The 24,856-nt window shown below is 39.5% G+C and overlaps 1 protein-coding gene across 5 annotated transcripts in view; it reads right to left on the reverse strand.

Moving 5' to 3' along the window:
- The window catches only part of LRRC3B (leucine rich repeat containing 3B), a 112,000-nt gene that overhangs the window by 22,139 nt on the left and 65,005 nt on the right, over nt 1-24,856 (reverse strand). The gene's annotated exons all lie outside the window — the stretch shown is intronic.

Here is a 24,856-nt window from a genome sequence, read left to right on the forward strand (position 1 = left end):
GAGTGTGTGTGTGTGTGTGTGTGTGTGTGTGTGTGTGTGTGTGTGTGTGTATGTGTGTGTTTAAGAGAGAGACCAAGAGAGGGAGAGGGGAAGGAAGAGGGAGAGGAAGTGAAATAAAGGAGAGGGAGAGGAGAAGAAGGAGGGGAGGGGAGAGCCCAAGGGAAAGGGAGAGGAGGGAAGGAGGGAAGAGGAGAGACAAAGACAGAGAGATAGAGAGAGACAGAGACAGAAAGACAGCCAGAGATAGAGGGACAGGGAGAAGGAAGGAGGGAGGGAGGGAGGGAGGGAGGGAGAGAGAGAGAGAGAGAGAGAGAGAGAGGCAGACAGAGAGGGAAAGAGAGACAGAGAGAGACAAAGAGACAGACAGAGAGAGAGACACAGAGAGAGACAGAGATAGACCATCAGAAGCAGAGATACACAAAGAGACAGAGAAGGAAAGAAGGAGAAGGAGAGGAAAGAGAAAGTGAAAAGAAAGAGTAGATAGAAAATTGAGAAAGGCAGAGAAAAGATAGAAAAGACAGTGACAGAAAGAGAATATATAAAAAGCAACCTCCTTTCAGGTACTAGAGATGCCACTTCCTCCTCTCTGATCCTGTTCCTACCTAAACATCCTCCTTTCTCTTTGGTTCTGCTATTGCAATATCTTCTCAGAATCTGAGTGACAAAGAATTTCAGTGACCACTTAAGAAAATTCACATGTGAAAAGGAGCTTATGCAATCTATGACAAGTTGTCATTAACTGCTACTGGAAGCCTCTAGGAAGGGAGAATCCATAGCTACCCAAGGCAGCCCACTCCATCTATGGCCAGCACCAATCAGTAAGGCATTCTTCCTAACATCTAGCCTAATATTTCTCCTTTGCATTCCCCTCCCCACCCCATGTTTCTCATTCATCCCTCTGGAGTCAAACAAAAGGCTACTTACCATCTAGCCCTTTCTGTTATTATTCTTGCCATGAGGTCCATGCTCCATTCAAATTGGATTATTTTCCATTCTCATACAGGTCCTTTGCTTTATCACCTCTGTGTTTTGTCTTATACCCTTCCCTGTGACTGTGACTTCCCCAGTTTATCCAATGAATTCCTACCCACACTTTAACACATCAGATTTGAAACACCTGTGTTTGGTGGGAAGAGAAATGGAATCATGGGACCAGCTTCAAATCCTGGTGCTAGCACTTAATTCTTACTTATCCAACAGGAATTTATTAAGTACCTATTAGGTACAAACATCACTGGGGATACAAGAACAAGATGAAAACTGGTATCTGACCTGCTTCAAGGAGTTTGCATTCTTCTGGGAGATGCCACATATAAGCATAGGTAGATAGGTGGCACAATGGATAGAATGGTAGACCTGAAAGCAGGAACACCTGAGTTCAAATCTGCCCTCAGAAACTTACTAGTTTTGTGATCCTGAACAACTCACAAGCCTCTGTCAGCCTCATTTTCTTCATCTGTAGAAGACCAAGAAGGAGGAGGAGAAGGAGGAGGAGAAAGAGAATTTGCTTCCATATATATACACGTATGTATATATACGTATATATATATGTATACGTACATATATACGTATATATATATATATATATATAGCACTTTGAACATCTTAAAATGCTGTATAAATGCTACAATTGTTGTGTTGTTACTAAATAAGTATATCTTTTGAGAAGGGAGGGAGGAAGAACATTAGCAAAGAGGAGGATCATGAAAGACTTTATTTATGAAATAGAATAGGAGCTGAGCCTTGTAAGTTAGTGAGTATAAGAGGTGGGGATGAAGAAAAGAGTGCTCCACGAATATGGGGCAGCCAGAGTAAAGGCATGGAGGTGGGAGATGTCTGTCAAAGTTAAAGGAACAGCAAATAGGTGAGTTGGGCTAGATGGAGAGTGTAGGAAGGCTACAGGTAGTTTAGATGGATAAAGTGGATGCATATTGTCAAAAAGCTGATATCTTAATATCTGTATTTGGTACTTATGTAATATTGGACAATTAACTTCCCCTCGAGGGGCAGAGCCAAGATGGCAGAACAACAGCATGGACTTTCTAGAGTACTCCCACCAAGCCCAGTCAAATATCTGTAAAAAAAAGTGACTCTAAACAAATTCTGGAGCTACAGAACCCATAGAATGATGGAGTGAAGCAAATTTCCAGCCCAAGATAGCCAGGAAGGTCACAAGAAACTGTCTATCTCACTAAGCTGGGGGCAGGGCACAGTCCAGTGTGAGATGTGAGTGCAGAGAGGGGACCTGAGCAGTCCTTGAGGGGACTGAATCTCTGACAACTGTGGTGGTTTCCAGACTTCATCATCTCAAAACTCAGAGAATAAATTGGATGGCCAGTGGAAAAAGCTTATGGGACAAGGGTGGGAGAGTGGAGTGATCTGGCCCTAGCTGAAGAAAATAACACTGTAAAAAATAGACTAACCTAAATGACAAAAGAGATCCAAAAAGACAATGAAGAGAAGAATGCCCTAAAAAGCAGGATTGGCCAGATGGAAAAGGAGATCCAAAAACTCACTGAAGAAAATAATTCCTTAAAGATTAGAATGGAGCAGATGAAAGCTAATGACTTTATGAAAAATCAATAAATTATAAAACAGAACCAAAGGAATGAAAAAATAGCAGACAATGTGAAATATCTCATTGGAAAAACAACTGACCTGGAAAAGAGATCCTGGAGAAAAAATTTAAAAATTATGGGACTGCTTGAAAGCCATGATCAGAAAAAGAACCTAGACATCACCATTCATGAAATTATTGAGGAAAACTTCCCTGATATTCTAGAACGAGAGGGTAAAATAAGTACTGAAATCACTCCTGAAAGATATCCCCAAAGGAAAACTCTTAGGAATACTGTAGCCAAATCCCAGAGCTTCCAAGTCAAGGAGAAAATATTGCAAGCAGTCAGGAAGAAACAATTTGAGTACTGTGGAAATACAGTCAGGATAACACAACATCTAGCGGCCTTTACATTAAAGCATCAAAGGGATTGGAATAGGATATTCCAGAAGTCAGAGGAGCTAGGAATAAAACCAAGAATTACCTACCCAGCAAAACTGAGCATAATACTTCAGGTAAAAATGGTCATTCAATGAAATAGAGGACTTTCAAGCATTCTTGATGAAAAGACCAGAGCTGAATAGAAAATTTAACTTTCAAATGCAAGAATCAAGAGAAGCATGAAAAGGTAAACAGGAAAGAGAAATCATAAGGGACTTACTAAAGTTAAACCATTTACATTCCTACATGGAAAGATGATATTTGTAACTCCTGAGACTTTTCTCAGTATTAGAGTAGTTGGAGGGATTACATACATATAAACAAAGGGCACAGGGTGAGTTGAATAGAAAAGGATGATATCTATAAAATAAAATTAAGGGGTGGGAGAGGAATATATTGGGAGGAGAAGGGAAGAATTTAATGGGGCAAGTTATCTCTCATAAAAGAGACAAGAAAAAGCTTTTTCAATGGAAGGGAAAAGAGGGGAGGTGAGCGGGGAAAAGTGAAGCTAACTGTCATCACATTTGGGTTAAGGAGACAATAACATACACACTCAATTTGGTATGAAAATCTATCTTACACTACAGGAAAGTAGCGGAGAAGGGGATAAGTGAGGTGTGGGGATAATAAAAGGGAAGACAAATGGGAGGAGAGGGCAAGTAAAAGTGAACACTTTTGGGGAGGGACAAGGTCAAAAGAGGAAATAGAATAAATGAGGGGCAGGACAGAATGGAGGGAAATATAGTTAATCTTTCACAACATGACTATTATGGAAGTCTTTTGCATAACTGCACATGTATAATCTATATTGAATTGCTTGCCTTCTCAGTGGGGATAGGTAGGGATGGAGGAAGGGGGGGAAGTTGGAACTCAAAGTTTTAAAAATGAATGTTAAAAATTATTTTTACATGCAACTGGGAAATATGGTATAGAATTCTATCTTTCCCTACAAGAAAATAGAGGAGATGGAAATAAGGAAAGGGAGAGATGTGAAAAAAGGGAGGGTAGAATGGGGAAAGGGGTAATCAGAATGCACAGTGTCATGAGGTGGGGGACAGGGAGAGATGGGAAGAAAAATTTGGAACTCAAAATCTTGTGGAAATGAATGCTGAAAACTTAAAATAAATTAATTTAAAAAATTAACTTCCCCTCTCTGGAACTCAGTTTTTCTCCTCTGTAAAATGAGAGTGATGGATGTAATGACTTCAAAGGTTTCTTCCACTCTAAATCTACATTCCTTGAAGATTAGCTAACATAGGCCAACTGAGGTACCATCCACATGATGGGCGGATTTTCATCAACCTTTCCTGGAAGGTCATTTCTGTCCTTGTCTCAATACAGATGTTTCCTGTTTAAATCAATCAATCATCATTTATTAACTATCTACTCTGCACCAGGCATTGTGCTCAAAAAAGGTTAATCATTTGGAGACAGGGCTACGTTGCTCAGCAGGCTCTACTCAGAGCTTTCAGTTGAGGAGAAAATCCTGAAAAAATGGCCCTACATCCCCTGCCCCCTAGAGTCATATTTAGCCTCTTTCCCCACTTACATTACATTTCTCTCCTAGCCTTAGGCATGACATGTTCCTTTACTTCTTTATCTCAAATGTGTCCTTATTTCCATTCTCTGGGGAAGAATGCATCATTTGAACCCACTGTCAGCTTTAAGTATTCTTTAGCATGATAGTGGTCTTGAGGATCTTGGGGGGTCTGAAGAAGATAGAGGCATGTTAAGAGACAAAGTCCACTCCATTGGTTTCTCATCTACTCCTCTTTCTTCTGTATTGTTCCTCATATGCCCAGAAAATCTTTAAGACATGCAAAATAGGGACCTGAAGTTTCCATGACATGTGTTCTCCATCCTTATACCCTGGATGAAAGGGGAAAAATGCTTTGGGTCCCATAGTGGGACCCTTTATTAAGGTCATCAAATTTCACTGACATATATAGAGGAAGCTCTAAACTTTTGGAGGGCATACACTCTCACTGTGAATTTATGTCCCCAGTATATAGCATAGTTCCTGGCATATAGTAGGTGCTTAATGATAGAGGTAGCTAGATGATACGGTGAATTGAATATTAAAACTGGAATCAAGAAGGCTTCAGTTAAAATACTGCTTCAAACACCCTTAACCTTTCTCAGTCTCAGTTTTTACATCTATAAAATGGGGTGAACAACAGCACCCACCTCACAAGATTGTTATGATAATTAAATGACCTCACATTTGCAAGGAACTTTTAAAGTCTTCTATATGAATTCCGGCTATTACTATTGTCCATAAATGTTTATTATTCTTCTAATATAGCTGACAGTTATGGAGTACAATGCAGGCTGCTGGAGGACAAACATTCTTTCACTTTGTCTTTGTAGTTCTGGCATCTAGCATGCAAATGTTTGGTCCAAAGATGGTGCTTTAAGGTTCTCAAAGGACTTTATTTACAACATCTCATCTGAGCCTCTCATGATGTGCTAATCATTCTACAGGTATTATTACCAGGTGAGGGACCTGGAGGTAAGAGAGGTTACATCTTGCCCAGGATCACAAGCTAATAAGAACTTGAGGCAAGATTTGAACTCAGATCTGTCTGGACGCTAAGTTTGGCTTTCTGTCCACCATCCCTCAATGGTCACCCTGTGATATGGATGATATTCTCTAGCCTGATCTTCCTGATTCAGAGATTGGTTATTCAATCTGTGAATTGTCCACATAATTTGTTCCTCTCCTCCCTTCATTTCCTGCTCTGGGGCAATTCCCTGCTCATTATAACTCCAGCACAGGGTAGGCAGGGAAATGAAATGCAAATAAATTGATTTTCCTGTTTGATAGCAGATCTCCCTACAAGTTTTGGAGGGAGGAAAGTAAGTGAAGCCCTCTTCAGATTTTTATTAGCTCTGCCACCCTTTGCCCCCTTCTGTTGCAGTACCATCTCCATGATGAAGGAGGAAAGAAATACAAGCACCATAACTCTCTTAAAAGTAGTGGGATTCTCCTAAGGAAACTAAATTATTAATCTTGGGCTCAGCACTCATAAGCTCCAGTTGTGTAAGTTTTATGATATGAAGCAATGCTTAGAAGTGTCAGACCTCATTTCAAGGCTGTCTGCAAGGGGAAGCTTAGGCAAACATCCCAGTCAAATCCTGAAGACACCATACTGACTGTCAAATTATTGTCACATGCTCTTTAGCATTACAAAGAATAATAGGGGCTAGAGCTAAAAAAGCAATGTTAAAAATCTTTTAAAGCTTAGACTTCCAAATCTAAACTTATTTTTACAGATGAGGACACTGAGGCACAGAAAGATAAAGTGATATTACCTTATTTGATTCTTACCAAAACCCAGAGAGACAGATCTGGCAAATATTGTCTTTTTTTTCTTCTCATTTTATAGAAGATGAAGACAAGGTCTAGGAAAGATCTGCCCAAGAGTAATGAAGCCAAGTCTACTACTATCTCCTTATGCCAGAATGTCTCTCAGAAAGAATTCTTAGACTTCTCCATGATTCTTTTGGTATATTTATTACCCCTCATAGAAGGAGAAAGAATGGAATAAAAATAGAAATCCACAGAGGTTTTAAGTTACTTCCCTCTCCAAAATTTTTACCTACCTTCTCATCCTCGATGTTTGACTACTAATTCTCCATAGGTCAATTACCCAGAGTCCTGTTCTATTCCACTGCTTAATATCTTTCAAGGGCTCCATATTGTTTCTAGGACAAAATGAAAACTTGGCATTGAGAGCACTCTCTAGTTTGGCTCTAGCTACCTGCCAGATTACCTCACATTACCTCCATTTAGGCACTTGATATTTCAGCCAACTGGCGTCCTTGTTCTCCCTAAGACTCAGCATTTTGTCCCTCCCATTTATGCTTTGGCACAGGAAGTCTTATGTGCCTGGAATACACTTTCTCTTAGAGGAATGTCCTTTCCAGGCAAAACTCAAATGCCACAAGATTCCTCGGTTGTTAGCACTTACTCCTTCCTCAAATCATCTCAACTATATGAGAGGAAATATGATATAGAAGAGGTAATGTGGTGTATGGATTAGAGAACTGATCTGCATGCCAGGAACTCTTGGGTTCAAGACCCACTTCTGACGCAAATTGGCTGCGTGCCCCTGGAGAAGTCACAACATCTGAGTTCCCTAGACCAGAGGTTGCAGAGAAAATGCCAACAAACACTGGTAGAGGGAGTTTCCTCACCTGACAGTCCCCTACGTCAAGGGAACAATAGATCCGTTCCCTCTCAGTCCGGTGAAATATAAGTTCCTAGATAACAAGGGCCATTTTTGTGTTTTAGTATTTCTAGTGCTTGACATGCAATATCTTGTACACAGTGAAGGCTTAATAAGTCCTGATAAAATGAATGAACCATTAGACAACCTTTAGTTCTTTTGTTAGCTCAAACTCTTTATTTTTCTCTCTTTCTTACTAATTCCTTTCCTACCTTTTTGGATCCGTTCTCTCCGAGCAATCTTTAAAGATCCACCTCAGACACATTTTTAAACTTTTGTCACCCCAGACCCAGATTTCTTCTTTGTGTACTTGTTGTTTACTATGCGCTCTTTGGATTTACAAAGCATCATGGGGGCTGAAACTAAAAACAAGCCTTAGGATTCTTTTAAAGCTTAGACTTCCAAACCTAAACTGATTTTACAGAGGAGGAAACTGAAGCACAGGAAGGTGAAGTGATATTACCTTACCTGATTCTTATGAAAACTCAGAGAGATAGATCAGGCAATTATTTTTTCCTTCCCATTTTATAGAAGATGAAGATGACTCAGCCATACTATCGCAGCATCTACACCTAGGCTAACTATAACTTTGGAATTTGCCCACTGATGCGTGACCTTTCTACATGAATGAACACCTTGGGTCCATATGTGGTAGATTATGAATGATGGTCCAGACCAGGATCTGGAGTTTGAAAAGGTTCTTCCCCTGGCTAGCAAACACACTGTTGAGGAGTTATTTCATACCATTCAAGGTGCTAGAGTTATCAGGAGCACCAGTTAATGAATTAAAGATATATGGCAGCTATTGAAGAGAACATGAGAAACAGTTTAGTGAGTCAGACTCTCAATCTGTCCGGTTCAAGAATGGATCTCTAATAGTGCCACCAAAGGATGATTTGAGGAAGGCCAAGGCAGTCCTCTTCCTTACCTCTAAAGGTCAGATATGCACACTCTTCATTGACATCAATCACTCAACAACAACTTAAGGAACAAGAAGTGGAAATGAAATTTTAATAGTCAAGGGCCTCTACCAGGGTCAAGAAATCAACTTTCTAAGGTCACATTCTTCCTGAGCTTGAATCATAGGATCACTGATTGAAAGCTGGAAGAGATTTTAGAGATTATTGGTTCAGGCCTTTCTTTTATATAAACGGAGAAACTGAGGTACAAAGAGGTTAAATGACTTATCTGAGGTCATTGTTTGGTTGTTTTTCAGTCATGTCTGATGCTTCATGATCCCATTTGGGATTTTTTGGGGGAAAGATACTGGAGTAATTTGCCATTTACTTCTCAAACTCATTTTATAGATGAGGAACTGAAGCAAACAGGATTAAATGACTTGCCCAGAGTAACACAGGCAGTAAGTGTCTGAAGCCATATTTGACTCAGGAAGATGAGTCTTTCTGTTTCCAGGCCCAGCACTCTATCCACTGTGCCACTTAGTTGCTCACCAACTATCTAAAGTCACACCTGAAAAAAACAGGGGCCAAGGGGCAGCAAGGTCATGATCAGCATATAGTCTGCCTCTACATCAGGATGATCACGCGACCTCTTTCAATCAATCAACAAACCCTTATAAAGTGCCTACTACATGCCAGGCTCTGACTTTCTTGAACTTTACATCTCATTTGGCTCCTCACAAAACAGGGCTGGCCTCTAGTTCATCTTTCTCATTCCTCAGAAATATGCTTCCTCAGACATACAGCCGCTATGAACTTGGAAAACTGTGTTTGGGGCAGCTTGAAGCAGTGGATAGAGTACAAGATTTAGAGACAGGAAGATCTGAGTTCAAATTCTGCTTCAGATATTTAAAATCAATGTGACTCTGGTCAAATCACTTAACTTCAGTTTCCTCATTGACAAAATGAGAATGACAGTAGCACATATGTCTAAGGGTTGTTGTAAGGATCTATAAGCCTTACAGCAATATGTAACTATTTATTATTTTTACTGCTATGACTATTACAGAGTGTCAGCAAGACAGGAGAAGCAGTACATGAGGGGATGAGAGTAGTTAAAGATGATATGCAGATATTAGCCATCATCAGTATCTGCTGACTAACTCTCTTGCCTCCCATCATTGGCACAAAGACTAAGGCCCTGTTCTCGCTTGTCAGCCAGCTGAACAGTCTGGTTCTTGGCCTTTTCAGAAGATCAGAAGATTTAGAGTTCAAAGGGACCTCAGAGGAAATCAAGCCCAGTCCTTTATTTCTATAAATGAGAAAAGTGAGGCCCAGAGAGGTTAATCCTCTTTCCCAGGGTCCAAAAGGTAGTAAGAAAATGAGCCAAGAATCGAACCCAGTCCCTCTGTCTGTAAATATAGACATTTTTTCCTGCCATGTCATAATTGCACCCTCATCAAAAATATAGTCTCAAAACTATTCATTAGTCCTTCCCCAAACAGCATCATAGATTGAGAGCTAAGAAGGAACCTCACAGGTCATCTCTCAGAGCTAGAAAAATCAAGGTGTGCCCCAAAGCATCCACAAAACTCCTGACTGTTTCTTGAACATGATTAAAATGTAGCTGGTAAATGTTTAACAAAATAAATAAAAATAAAATATAAAATGGATAATGTTCATTTTAGACTCCTTTCTATTTGAATTTGATACCACTTAACTTCAACCCTCTATGGATAAGAAATCGAGATTGGGTGGCAAACTGAAGATGATAAAGTTGGGTAAGTGTCTGAGGGGACATTTGAACCCAGGTCTTTTGACTCCAGAGATTTCCCATTGTACTATGCTGCCTTACTTGAAGAGAACATGAAACAGCAATGTTTGTGAGGGACTTGTTCAGGGAACTGTGATCCCAGCTGAAAACCTTGAACAAATCATTAAAATTGGCTGATTCACAAGCAGAAATGGCATGTGTTCACAGCAGTCAACTCAACCAGAAAGAACCTCAATATACACCAAGAGGGGCAAGCCCAGTGGACTAAGTATCAACCTCTATCAGACACACGCAGGCTTCACAGTCAAGAAGTGCCCCCAAACAGCTGCCAACAATATTTGCCAAATGCTGTACTCTGAAGTAAGCACAAAGGTTTGTTCGAGTTCTTTTCCCCCCTTTTTCCCCCAAGCTACGTTGCTCTAAGCATCTCAGGCAAGAAGAAGGGGCAGGAAGAAGCATCATGGTTTTTGGAAAGAGCAACTGGAGGGCACATCCCCATATGCTTGGGGAGAAGCTGTCAACCATTGACAATGGCAGAGGCCAGAAGTGGAGGAAGCTGAAATCAAATATCTTGATACAAAAACTAGAAATGTAAGAGAAAGCCTGCTACATGTCAAGGTAGGAGTTTAGGATCAAAGACCTAGGCTTGGAAGAGACCTCAGAGGTCAAGGAGTCTGACACCATCATTTAATAGGTGATGAAACTGAGACTTCCATGTCCACCATGAGGTAACTGTGAGTGGCCAAGGCTCTCTGCCAGAGGATGGAGATGGGTCTGTCAGTGTAGGGAGTCTGAGGGAGTAGGGAGTTAAAAGATTAAAGCACGCAGTAGTCTAGCTGGAACATTAGGTCAACCATAGAACATAAAGTAGAAAAAGAGATGAGTCAGCAGGAGTTCGGTCCCCTCCAGCTCTTGTGTTAAAAACTTTCTGTTCTGAAGACATTTGGAGAAGTGTTGCTTATCAAGCAGGAATGCTGCTCAACCTTTGTATCTTAATAGCTAAACATAATGCAATGAACACTGTAATCAAGGTTAAATTAGCATTGTCCAAATACTAAATAACTACCTAATCAGCCACCAAGGCTGAAAACGCGAATGTCTTTTACTTGACATCAGCTTGAGTGCATCTTTGAATAGTTTTTTTTTTTAATTCTATAGGTATAGGAAGCTCTCAAGGAAACTCCTTTTTCTAAAGCAGACTGGTACATAGGTTATAATTTCTTAGGCAGTTAACGTTCTGAGAAATGAAAGGTCACAGGCAGTATGTGTCAGAGGAGGTTCTTGAACCCAGGTCATTCTGAGTCTGGCCACCATTCTAGCCATTAAGTCAAGTGGTCCCCACTGAGTTTGATGATCCTTTTGTAATTTAATCAGAGAGGATTACTTGGAGCATTGAGGACTGAAGAGACTTACCCAAAATCATACCCATGGGATTTACCAGAAAGACTTGAGATAAGGTCTTCACTCTCTATGGTCAACCCTCTAACCAGGATGCTCGATGTATCTCTAAGATGCTACATTGCATCTTAGAAAATATGTACTTACATATATATGCATATAGATTTATATATTATTCATCATCATGTAAATCTTCACATACCTCACTCCAAACTGTAATGTAGGGAATTTCCCAATTGTTCAGGAAATCTTATTAGGGGGAATTAAAGAACAATAATATTAATTCAAATAAATAACAAAAGGCTAAAATTTAAGAAATAAAGTTAATTTTTAAAGTTTTAAAGAGTTTTGAAAGATCATAAGGTTAATTTATTTATAGATTTAATATTTTAGAACTCAAAAATATTTAAATATTCTTGTTCATAAATATAGGATTTTACATTAATATTAAATAAGGGGATATGGTAAGGTTTACAGAAAGCCAAAGGATACTGGGATTTGGAAAGGTGATGAACCCTGGAGTCTAAAGCCCCCTGAAATTCCATACTTCATGATTCAACAGCATAATTTCTGCTGTTCATCATGGTCTGTGGATTGATAGGGACTCCTTGGAGACTTCCTTGGTTTTCCTCAAACAAAACAAGTCATCTCCTACTTTTCAGTAGTTTTACCGGTGGTCCTCCATTCCTATCATGCTCTTTTTCACCTTTCCATCACCTCATTTCCTGGCTTCTTTCAAGTCCCACCTTTGGCAAAACAGCCTTTCCTGGTCCTCCTTAATTTTAGTGCCTTCTCTCTGAGACTACCCCCAATTTGTTACTTATATGTGGCGTTTGTGCATAGTTGTTTGCATGTTGTCCACCACTCCACCCCCACCACCCAGATGCCTGGTGTTCTCCTTCTGGGTAAGGACTATTTTTTTGCCTTTTTTTGTATCCCCAGTGCTTAACACAATGCCTGATATGTAGTGGGTACTTAATACTTTCTTTTTGAGTTGGGTAACTTTTGGCCTCCAAATACCAAAAGGTTTTCCTACTCTGATCTAGGCAAGCACATTCCAGTGGGATTATATAGCATAGGAAATGGGAGAGCATCTCATTCCCAGGTCATCTCTGGTAACTGTATAACACTGTTAACAATCTGCAAGTGCAATGCTTGACATTTCTTCCTTCTACAAAGACGTGAAAAGACCAAGAAAGGAAACTGATGGCCACCATCTGATGCAGGGTGTTAAATCTGCATTAAATGAGAGGGGAAGAAGCTATAAATTTGAACATTGGACTATAACACGTAGGGTATGATTAAGTGGACATCTGGTTTCTGAATTACAGAATCTCATCAGGAAAGCTGGTTTCTAAGCTGGGTCCTCCCCCAAGATGTGTGAGCACTGTACCCATTCACCCATTCAGTTTGGCAGAAATAACCAGAGAAACAAAATCAATGGAACTGAGCAAGTTTTTGGCTGACTTCATCCATGGCTGTTTTGTAGCATGGAGCAAAGGAAGTCTCAGCACCTCTGTAAGGGTATGTGTGGGGGATGGCAGCAAGGAGGGAATTCATACATTTAAGAAAAAATATATATGTATATACATATATATGTATGTATGTATGTATAAGCAGAGACCTTTGTCTCCAGCTGTCCCAGCTCCATTGCCCATATCCATGGACCCAGACCAGTTTTCCATTAGCAATGCCAGAGGAAGGCATTCAAGATCATGACATTAAAAAAAAAAAAATATTTGAATTAATCCGTCAGCAAGCATGTATTACATGCTCATTAGGTAGTACAATGCATAAAGCTCTGGGCCTAGAGTTGGAAAGACTCCTCTTCCTGAGTTCAAATATGGCCTCAGGCACCTAGTAGCTGTGTGACTCTGGGCAAGTCACTTAACCCTGTTTGCCTCAATTTCCCCATCTGCAGAATGAGCTGGAGAAGGAAATGGCAAAAACTTGCCAGCATCTCTGGCAAGAAAACATCAAATGGGGTCATGAAGAGCTAGACTGAGTAACAACAGCACTATGTCCTATGTAATGGGGCTACAGAGACAAAAATGGAACAGCCCTTAAGCTCAAAGAGCTTAAATCCTGTTGAAAGACTCAGCAAGTACAACAATAGACAGACAGATGACCCAGTGGATAGAGTACTGGGTTTGGACTTATGTAGACCTGAGTTCAAATCTTGCCTCAGAAACTTGCAAGTATAGGCAAATCACTTCAACTCTTGGTGCCTCATTTTCCTCATCCATAAGATGAAGGACTTTAACTCCAAGTTTCCCTCCTGCTCTAAATCTCTGATCCTATGAGCCTCCTTTCATGTCAGAGCTGGTCATGTCAGAGAAAAGAGCTTTGTAAACTTTCAACTGTGCCATTTTTGTTAAGTTGTTTCAGTCATGTCCAACTCTTCATGACCCCATCCAAGGTTTTCTTGGCAAAGATACTGGAGTGATTTGCCATTTCCATCTCTAGTTCATTTTACAGAGGAGGAAATTGAGGCAAACAGGGTGAAGTGAGTAGTATATATTTGTGAGTGTGTGTTTGTATCTATATCTATGTCTATCTACCTATCTATTTATGTATGTGTATGTAATTTTTAATCAAGAAGGGATTTCCCTTCTAGTGCCTTCCCTCTGTCATTTGTTGCCAACCAACTGTGTACATATGTTGTTGGTACAGAGTTAATTGCATGTCATCCCTTTCTTTAGGGATGTAAGATCCTTGGGACCAGAATTTGTACTTTTGCTTTTCTTGTAACTCCAACAAAGTGTCTGACACATGGTTGGTTGGTTGTTGTCCTTCGTCGACAAAGAGGACAAAAATGACATCACCATGATAAAGTAAAATTTCAGTGTGTCCAACTGTGACTGATTAGACCAATATGAGCTCAGAGTACACTACCACAGATTGGACACAGATAGTCCGTGTGAATATTTGGGGTAGATATCCCAAATTTGCACATCCTGGGTTTACTTTGTGACACATGGTAGGAGCTTAATAAATGCTTGTTGGCTGACATCAGAGGACATCTAGTCCAGTTTCCTCATTTTACACATGAAGAAACTCAGGCCCAGGTGGTGAATCGATTTGCCCAAGGTCACAAGGTAGGGATGGGATTTGAACCTAAGTCCGCTGACTCCTGAGCCAAGGCTCCGCTGCATCATGCTGCAACAGTACCGTGTACCAATCTGTTCACCATGCTGTTGCCAGCCTGCACTCTACCCTATCATCTGGAAATCCTGCAGAATATCAGGAAACAACAAAAAGAGATTTGGGTTTTTTTAAATAGAATGTCAGAAAGGACAATAAATACTTCTTCATAAAATGATTTCTAAACCCATCAAGAATCTATTCAAAAAGCAAATCTTTTTGTGTCATTTTTTGACTATTCAGCAAAGATGAGAAATGCTGAAATGGAAATGACATAACTTTTAAGGAAGGTGAAAAAATCCCCCTTCAAGACAAAAATAAAGAGAATCACAATAGTACCTGTGAAAAAAAAGAGATTTATTTATAAAAATAAATACAGGGAGGAGGTCGCAACTTCAGAATAATATTATCTGGAGTTTGGTTGCTGCACACTCTCTGTGTCCTTTGGCAAATCTCTCAGAAATCAAAAATAGCACCAAATTATTGTATCACGCTGCGAGCCAATGAGGATGCTTGTTTAGAAGTGCCTAATATGAGAAACTGATCACAGTGTATGAGGCCTCCTTCAAGATGGCCCTGCTTCCCCTGGCCTGAACACTGAGGTCTCTCTCATCTCATGAAAAGAATAAAAAATTGGGCGTGGGCTATGGAGGAATGGGAAGGCCCGCATATATGTCAGGTATTGTTAGAATCTTCCTCTCTGTCTCCTCTCTAGAAAGGGACAAAGCCAACCAAAACATTCAGGACTTAAACTCTCCCTGGAGAAAGTGGGTTAATGTGTAATGAATTCTTCCCTTTCTCCAGTTTCCCTTAAGTGTCACTGGCCTTGAAAACTCATCACTCACACACACACACACACACACACACACACACACACACACACACACACACACAGTTATCACTGCTGCTCCCTCTCTTAGCTCCATTACTGATAGAACATGCAAATCGATCCCTAGTTGCCTAGCACTTGAGGCAATCAAGATCTTTCCTGACTTTTCACATGTATACAATGAAAAAATTTCTATTCAACATGACAACATGCAGGAAGAATAATAACTTGCAAAAATAGGGCAGATTTGCTAGAAGAAAAAGTAAGAATCTTGGAACTGAAAGGGAACATGGCAGCCATCTCATCTAATCTGTACCTGAACAAGAACCCTTTCTACCATGTCTGTGACAGGTGGGCATTCAATCTTAAAGTCACCTAGTGAAAAGCAATCTTCTATGTCCAAAGACAACCCATTCCACTTTGGAATCACTCTCATCGTTAAGAAGCTTTTCCTGATATAAAGCCTAAATTACCCTGACTGTAATATCCACCAATTAGCTCCTAATTTTGCCTTCTGGGGCCTACTAGAATATAACTAATTCCCCTTCCATGCAACAGCCCTTGAAATATTTAAATAAGGACACTTTAATTTTTTTTGTTTGTTTTGGAAGATCTGAGATATTCAGTGAAATCATAAGTTGCTGTTGAATATAAGTGGGAACCAGGAGTAGCTAAGAAAGATGATCCACCCTATCGAGAATGATTGAGGGAGCATAAGTTCATAGGTCTAGAGTTGGAAGGGACCTCAGAGGCCAACCCTTAATTCTGCAGATAAGGAAACTGAGAAAGAAAGATCTTAATTTTCCAAAGGTCACACAAGTAGGGTCAGAAGTAGGATATGAGCCCATTTACTCTCATTCCCAAGATATTAATAAGGATCATGATGCTTTTGCTATCAATGGGGAGAGAGTGTTTATACTCCTCTCTCAATCTAACATAGCTCAATGACATCTAAGATACTTCCCAGTTCTATGATCCTATGATTCCTTGTCTTCTTCCTCTTCCCACCAGTGGTATTCCAATATCTCTTACACATCTAATGAACATGGTGTCCATTTATGTCCAATGCTAAATTCTTTGATTCTGTCAATTTCCAATTCAAAGATCTCAGAGGACCATGATGCTGCTTGATGCGAGCACAAAATTTAGCTTGGAAAAAACCCCATAGTATTGCTATGAACATTACTTTTAGCTCATTCCCTGTATTTCTACATTGAGTTTCTTTACTTTCGAGAAGATTAGGATGGGGAAGGAGCTAATGGTAGGCTGAAAATCAGATTAAGCTCTCAACGTCTCCTTGAATAAAACCTCATTAAGAAGGGTGGTGCTGTGTCGTTTATTTGCTTACACTCTAGGGGAGACAGACACATTGATCTGCCCTTTTTTCTTTCTGAAACAGAAAGCCCTAGCTCTTTCAGTCTATTAGAGTTCTATCACACCATTCTATCTCTCAACTGGGGAAAACAATTACATAGGAATAAGCAACAGAGAAGCTGAATCTCATCTTCCAGAATCATATTGCTTGTCTCTTTCCTTCTTTCCCTCTCTCCCTCTGTCTCACTCTCCTTTCTTCTCCCTCTGTTTTTATTTAACAACTATTCTCTGAGGAGGAATGCAAAGCATTAAAAAGCATAGGAGAGGAGCTGAGGGGGAAAAATCCCAACCACAAGAGAATAGATCCAAGATCATGGGATATCTTGGGCAATGTTTCCCAACATCAGCTCTGAAACATCTAAGAGTATATCAAGAAAGTCATATCAAGGGCATGTAATAGAATTCTCAGAAATAAGAATGTAAGCTTTTCTTGACTTTTAGGGGAAAGTGTTGCAAAAAACAAGTAGCTTCAGGGTTTCACAAATCCAAAAGGTCTGGGAATCAGTGCCTAGAGATCATTGGTGAAAATTTATAGTCCCAGCAGTTCACTAACTTTCCAAATAGAAAACCCCCAAATTCGAATTAATTCTCAAACCTACTTTTACTCATTACATTCTTCCTCTTCCCTTTCCAGAAGACCTATACTTAGGTATGCACAGTTACCGAATGATGTGAGTGGTTCCCCTTTACAAGTATGGTTACTGACAATTGGAGTAGCCCAGAGACAGGCGAAAAGATGGAGAAGTTGGTAAACTTTAGAGTTGAGAACTAGAGTAATTTATATAATTAAAAGCTGGTTGGATACGAACAGGCATCCTGGCAGATGGAGAAGAGATAAGTAGGACAGAAGCAGCAGCTTCTCTTTTAAGATGTTAGGAAGTCATTAGTCTAACTCTTCCCTAAGATACCTGGGCTTCACCATCCTTCCTGCTTCTCAACCTTTGGTACCACCAGGCCTTTCCATCCACCCTGCAGCGGCACTTTCCTATATGTGCTATCTCCTGAAATTAGAGTATGAGCCCTTGAGAGTAGAGATTATCTTCTTTTCTCATTTGTATCTCTAGGATTTAGCATATTGCTTGGCTGTAGTAAGTGCTCAATAAATACTTTTTTATTTATTCATTCATTCCTTACCTAGAGAAGAATTTCAAGTAAGAGGGAAACACCTCCCGGCACATATGAAGTAGCTTGGTGGTACACTGAATGGGGCTTAGCTTCAGAAAGCTCCAAGTTCAAATCAGGCCTTAAGCACTAGTTGTGTAACTCTGGGCACATCACTTAACCATTGTCTTCCTCAATTTTCTCAACTATATAATAGGGATAATAATAGTACCTACCTTCTTGGGTTGTAAGGATCAAACGATATAACATTTGTAAAGTGCTTAGAACAGTACTTGGCACATAGTAGAACTTTAATAGGTGCTAATTTCTTTCCTTCCTAAAAGAGAAAGTCCAAAGATTTCAACATTTTAAGTGAGCATCCTTTATGTTTTTGAAGTTGTAATAACGATTTGTTTTTCAAGCAGTCATTTCTGAATTCATCCTCATCTATTTGCTCTGGATTTGAACCTTCTCTTGTGACCATGAAAAAATCAGAAAAAAAATGCAGTAGCTATGTTGGACAATGCATGTGCCATCCTGGCCCCAGAAAACCCCTTTCGTATGTCTGTTGAGAGGAAGGAGATAGGTTTCATTATCCATCTCCCAGACCAAGACTGGATTTTTATTTATGTAATTTTTTCAGTTCCTTGCGAATCTACTTTCTTTTCATGCTCTTTTATTGTAGTTCTTATAAATATCATTCTCCTAGTTCTGCATCATATAAGTCAAGTAGAAAGGTTGATATGACTTGGCCATGGTCTCATAGCCAGGAAGTATGAGAGGCAGTATGTAGATCCAGATCTTCCTAACTGCAGCACTACGCATTTTATTGATCTGACTCTTCATTACAATATAGATGGATCCTGGTGACAGGGAATGAAGGGGTGGGGATAAGTGAGGAAAACAATCAGGCATCTTGGCACTAAACAGTCCTGGGATCAACTCAATCTGGCATAGAAAAAGCTCTGTCCTATAAAATAACTGAAATAATACAAAAAGGATTCAGGGAGAAAGAGCCCTTCAAGTCCAAGGAAATGCAATTAAAATAGGAATTTAATGGAGCAAGGAATAAGGATGACTTTGAGCTTTCAATTAGGTATCAGTCAAAAAGAAAGCAGCAAGGAGGGGCCCATCCACTGGCATACTCTGCTTATCAAAAAGCCAAGAACTCATCTCCCACCTCCAAATGCATGACCTTAGAATACTAAATGATTCAACTTTTGGGAAAAAAGAGTAATGAAGTGTGAAATGGTTTTTTTCCCTCCTTTAGAAAAGCAATGGAGACATCTCTTTCATTTCCCAAGTTATCAATTTGTCCGTTTCTAAGAAGATAGCTCTGGATCCTTTTTACCCATCCCCATCTTTCTAAGAACTTGAAATATTTGGTTCAGAAGGAACCATATCTTAATAACCCATATCTATGTAATTGGTGAGTAGTCAATGTGAGTAGACAGGATCATGACCTTGAAGTCAAGGGTGATTGGGAATCAGATATTGATTCTGAAATATTAGTTGTGTGACCATAGGTGAGTTACTTAAATTATCTGAATCTGCTTCCCCTTTAGTAATACTGAATACTACCTACCTCACTGGATTGTTTTAGAAACCAAATTATATTTATTTAAAATTCTTTGCCAACGCAAACTCACTATATAAATGCCAGTGGTCATAGTCATCATCATTAGGAAAAAATCTCTTATACAGTTTACTTAAAAATGATCTAAATCTCAGTTTCCCCTTTTGTAATACTGAATATTACCTCACTGGATTGTTTTACAAACCAAATGAAATTTATTTAAAGTTCTTTGCCAACATAAAGCCACCATATATATGCCACCATCATCATTATCGCCAAAAAAAGCTTACTTAAAGATGTGGGTCTCAGTTTCCTCTTTTGTAGAATGAAGATCAAACTGACACTACCTATTTCACCAGGTCGTTTTAGGGATCGAACAAGGTTTATTTTAAAGTTCTTTGCCAACTTGAAATCATTATATAAATGTCAGTCATTATTATCAATAAAAAGGGATAATATGGATTTGTGATTCTTCATTGGCCAATATTTCAGACTCTTCTTAGTTTTGAATACTGTAACATTCAGACATTGTCTTTATCTTTGTGATTAAGCTGTTTGTTTGTTATACTCAGTTAGCCCCATCCCATTTTATTTAATTTCTGTTCTTCATAATTTAGTGAAAAAGCTGCATTTCATTAAGAATTCAACAAGTCTCCAATATGCCTCCAGAAGGAAGAACACAATAAAATTTCACTGACATATCTGACTATGACTTGGACAAGTCATTCAACTAGCTCTCAGTTCCACCCACACCTGTAAAATAAAGGAGTCAGACTAGATGGTCTCTGAGCCATGATCGAGCTGATCAGTGTGTTATATTAGGCAAGTCTCCTCTGCAATGCCCCTCTGCAAACTGAAAAAACCAATTGCCTTACTTTTAAATACTCTTAACTGTAATGTTAGGCTAATTAAGACAAACATAGTTTTCAGAGCAATGGAGGGGATAGCCCCACTGTCCTCTGGTCAGGTCAGACTACATTCAGAGATGTGTCCAATTCTGAGAACCACCTTCAAGCGATGCAATTAGAAGGCTAATGAGTGTCAACAGGAGGTTAACTAGCATGGGGAAGGGAATTATGATCTCATCATAGAAAAATGAGCTGGAGAAAAATGGGGTATTTTACTGGGAGAAGAGACAGTTTAGGGAGAAATATGACAGCTACTTCCAACTACCTGAAGGGTCATCCCATGGAAGAAACATTGGATTCATGCTCCATATGCCCAAAGTTCAGAGTAACAGGCAGTGGACAGAGATTGCCAAGAGACAGATTTAGACTTACTGAAAGGAAAATCTTTCCAATAATTAGAGTTAAACAAAAGTTGAAAGCATTTCTTTGGGAGGTGTGAGCTCCCTCTCACTAGAGTAATTCAAACTTAGATTAGATGATTTATTGGGAATACTTTGAAGAAAACTTTCAGATACAAGTTGGACCAGATAGCATCCTAAGTTCCTTTAAGCTGTGACACTCTTCAGCTGATGAGTTACTATTTTCAACCACTTCTGGGGCTACTATCTCCTACAGCAGTCACTGAAGAGTCTACGAAAACTGCAATGAGAACAGAATGTGGCTCTTTTCTGGGCAAACTGCTCAGGGTTCATTATGAAACTATGGAAAATGAATTTTCATGAGATAGTATAACATTGGTAGTGATGAAGATGAGAACCTGAGTTGATAGGGAGGTCACCTGGAGAAGGTGAGAGTCATGAGCTCAAGGGCAGAGGTATGGATGAGATGGAGGAGCTCTATATAGAATAGGGCTTTGCTCACAATAGGCACGTGTTTGTTGTCATCTATTCTACTGCTCCACCTTGGAATCAACGTTTATTAGTGATTGAATATTGTTTTATCTCCAGATATAATCTCAACCTGCGTACAGTAACAAATATATGTATACACAAGTAGAGGGGTGTGTGTATGTAGGCTGTGCATATATTTTTTTCTTTATTTAATTTATACATATACATATATACATACATAGCCATATATGTGTGTATATACATATACACGCATACGCATGTGTTTACATATATATACGTGTGTGTATATGTGTGTGTGTTCAGTCTTGACTTGTCATCTTATTGGTATAAGGAACTCACAGTGAGGAAACTCACTCCCCAAAATAATGGATACCTACTCTGCAAGTTGCAGTTTTATTGCGTTCCCTAGGGCAGTGGTCTCCAAACTTCTTTCATTATATAGCCTTTTCAGAAAAAAAAGAAAAAAGGAAGAAAAACATTCTGCACACTCCCTCAATATGTATTTTTTGCTTCTTTAAATTATATATACACATATATATATGTATATACACATCTACTATTGTACTATTGTGCATATTTAAAACATGCAAAAATAGAAATTAAAAAAGGATGAAATAAAAATGAAACAATATTTGCTCCCACAGGCAATGGGGAGCTATTAGAGTAGAAGTTCTTAACCTTTTGGATGTCATGGACTCCTTTTTAGTAAAATCTTTTTAGATTAATGTTTTTAAATAAAATGCATAGGATTACAAAGGAAACTCATCAGATTGAAATAGAGTTGCAATTTTTTTTGTCTTTTTTTTTCCATTCAAGATTTAGAGAGCCACTAAGATCTATCCATGAAGTATGGGTTAAGAACTCCTGACCCAGAGTTTATTTAGTGGGGGAATAATATAATTAAATCTTCACTTTAAGAAAACCAGTTTGACAAGTGCCCAGAGGAAGGACTGGTGTGAGGAAAGACTAGGGGAAGGGAGACCAGGGAGGAGACTTTTGTAATAACCTAGGCAAGAGATGGTGGGGGCTCAGACTATGGTGGTGGCTGTATGAGCTGGGAGACCAGCATCAATGTGTGAGATGTAGTCAATAGAAGTGCCAGAATTGGCAAGGGATGAAATATGTAAAATGAGGGAGAATGAGGAGTTGAGGATGATGCAGAGGTTGCAAAACTGGGATACTGGAAGGACAGTGTAGAAATAAGGAAGGTTGGAAATGGGATGAGATTTTGGGGGGAAATAATATAATGAGCTTGGCAATGGAGCAGATGGTGAACTATCCATGCCTGTTCATTCCCCTGTCCCACTCAAAATAAAAATGAAAAGCAGATGTTTTACCATCCGGACACTGGTTCAGAGTGCAGAGACCCACAGAGACCGCCTGTTGATAGATTCCTTAGAACTACCATGAGGTGATCTAGGTGGGAGGGCTGGATATTGAAGGCATTGGGGATTTTTCCTGTGTACCTTCAGATATAAGTGCCCAGATGTGCTTTCATTCAATCTACCATGGTCAGGTGAAGAAAGGCACAACCATGGGGGAGGGAGCGTTGGGGGTGGTGCAACTATGTTGGATTGAAGAATGTCGAACAATAACGAGTGAAAGGGGGTGGGATTGTTTTGAGACACAAATCTCACAGTTGACTATCACAGGAAGGATGGTATGAAACCTGTTATTTCTGTTCTCAAGTTGAATTCACTCTTTGGAATCCTTCCTGGTATCTCCATTTTGGAGACCACTGGTCTAGGGCCCTGAGGAGTTAAATGACTTTCCCAGGGTTATACAGTCATTGTATGTCAGAGACAGGACTATATTTAACTCATTTATTTTATATAAAAGATAGACTATTAGGTTCCATGTCTATTTCCCCAGTACCTAGATCAGTAACTCTCACATAGTAGATACTTGATAAATGCCTATGTAAGGATAGAAATAAAAGGTTGAAATTTATGCATAAAATGATCCTTTTCTGAAGCCAGTAAGATTTGTTGCAGCTTCATCATAGATAAGGGACAGCCAATCACCATCCTCTTTGAATAACCCATCACACTGGAGATGATTAAGCTAAAAGTTTCCTTGTCTTCTCTTTTCCAGATTAAACAAGCCACATTTCTTTTTTGTCTCTTAGAACTGCTGGTTCTCCTCAAGCATTTTCTCTCCTTTCTGTGCCCTTTACAATATCTATAAAGGTCCTCCCCCTTCCCAATTCAACAGTAGTCTAAACCTATGATTGCCTGGTCATGAAGACTATAGAGGAATGGTTTGATCTTCTTCAGGATATGTTGTACAAGCAAGATGTCTCCCAATGTCAGTCTTTTAATTAAGACACCACAGTTTTGGCTCCTACTCCTCAAAAAGTACAAGCTTAGCCAGGTTTTCTATGACAAGCCACAGTCATGAATTTAAGAACTTTTGAGACTGCAGAGTGATTCACAAAACGGTTCAAAAGGAGAGAGTTACTGTCAAAAAGACCTGTGGGTATGGTAGATTACAGCAAGCATTTAGATCTTAACCTTTTTCATATCATGGACCCACTTTGTCTGTCTGGGGAAGCCCATAGATCCTCTTCTCAGAAGAAAACTCAGATAGATAGCCCAGGGGATAGAACGCTGGATATAAAATCCAGAAGACCTGGGTTCACATCCTGTCTCTGTCACTAACCATGTGAACCTGGGCAGGTCACCTAGCCTCGGTCTGCCTCTGTTTCCACATCTGTAAAATGAGTGCTAACAACAATAGCGCTGCCTCACAGGCTTGTTGTGAGGATCAAATGAGATAACAGAGCAATTTGCAAATGTTACTGTACCATGGAAGTTGTTTATTTATTATTAATATATATTTTATATTTATAATTTATAATTAATATTATTTATTATTATCAATTATTATTATTTGAGGGAAATGCTAAGTTTCTGTTCAAGATTAGTTAAAGTCAAGATGCAACTTTTCCCCCATCCAAGTTGACTGGCACTTTGGGGACCCCTTGGGGCTCGTTTTTTTCCCAAAGAGAGCACAAGCTCTCCATTAGCAGAAGGTAGAAAGAAAGTGAGATAAGGAAATCCAGAATGAAGAGAAGTAGTTTATAGGCAAAGGAAATACTCCAGAAGAAATAGTGAAAGAGGAAGAGAGAGGACAATACAGGATATAGGGAGGTAGGGCAAAGTTACGGGCTAGAGACGGATGACTGTGTGTGGGAGGCAGCACTGGAAGGCATTGCCATCTTGGCAGAGTGGACATTGGCTCAAAAGGTGCAGAGAAGCAGCAGATGGTGTTTTACTGACAAATGCCTGATACCTTATATGGCCTCTTACTCCAAAAGCTTGAGAAATGAAGAGAGGTAACCATGATTATGACCACGGTATGTCTGTCAAGGTCTGTCAATAGATCATCTGGGTTTCAAGGCCAAGCTACGTTCACATTCAAGACTGTATCCTTTATCTGGTTCCAAGATGGCAGGGAATGAGGTATATTCAAAAGATACACTGGACATGGTCCATGTACTTCCTTGGCTCTTGATTGGTGTGGGAGGATTTGGGTCATGCGAGATAGAGCCTCTGGGGGCTCTGGATGCCTGCAAACACAGATCATCTAGTTCCTCAGAGTGTTCTTAAGTCAATCAACATTCTCAGTCATTGATGATGAACATAAAATAAATAACTCCTCCCTTAAAACAAAGAATTCCTCATTTTTCACCTAATACTGTTAATGCAACTTCCCTAAAGTATGTAACTAGATCCTAAAGCTCACAATAAGTATCTGGGCACTTAAACTC

Source organism: Notamacropus eugenii, chromosome 3 (genome assembly GCF_028372415.1).
Source record: "Notamacropus eugenii isolate mMacEug1 chromosome 3, mMacEug1.pri_v2, whole genome shotgun sequence".
Classification (NCBI taxonomy): Eukaryota; Metazoa; Chordata; class Mammalia; order Diprotodontia; family Macropodidae; genus Notamacropus; species Notamacropus eugenii.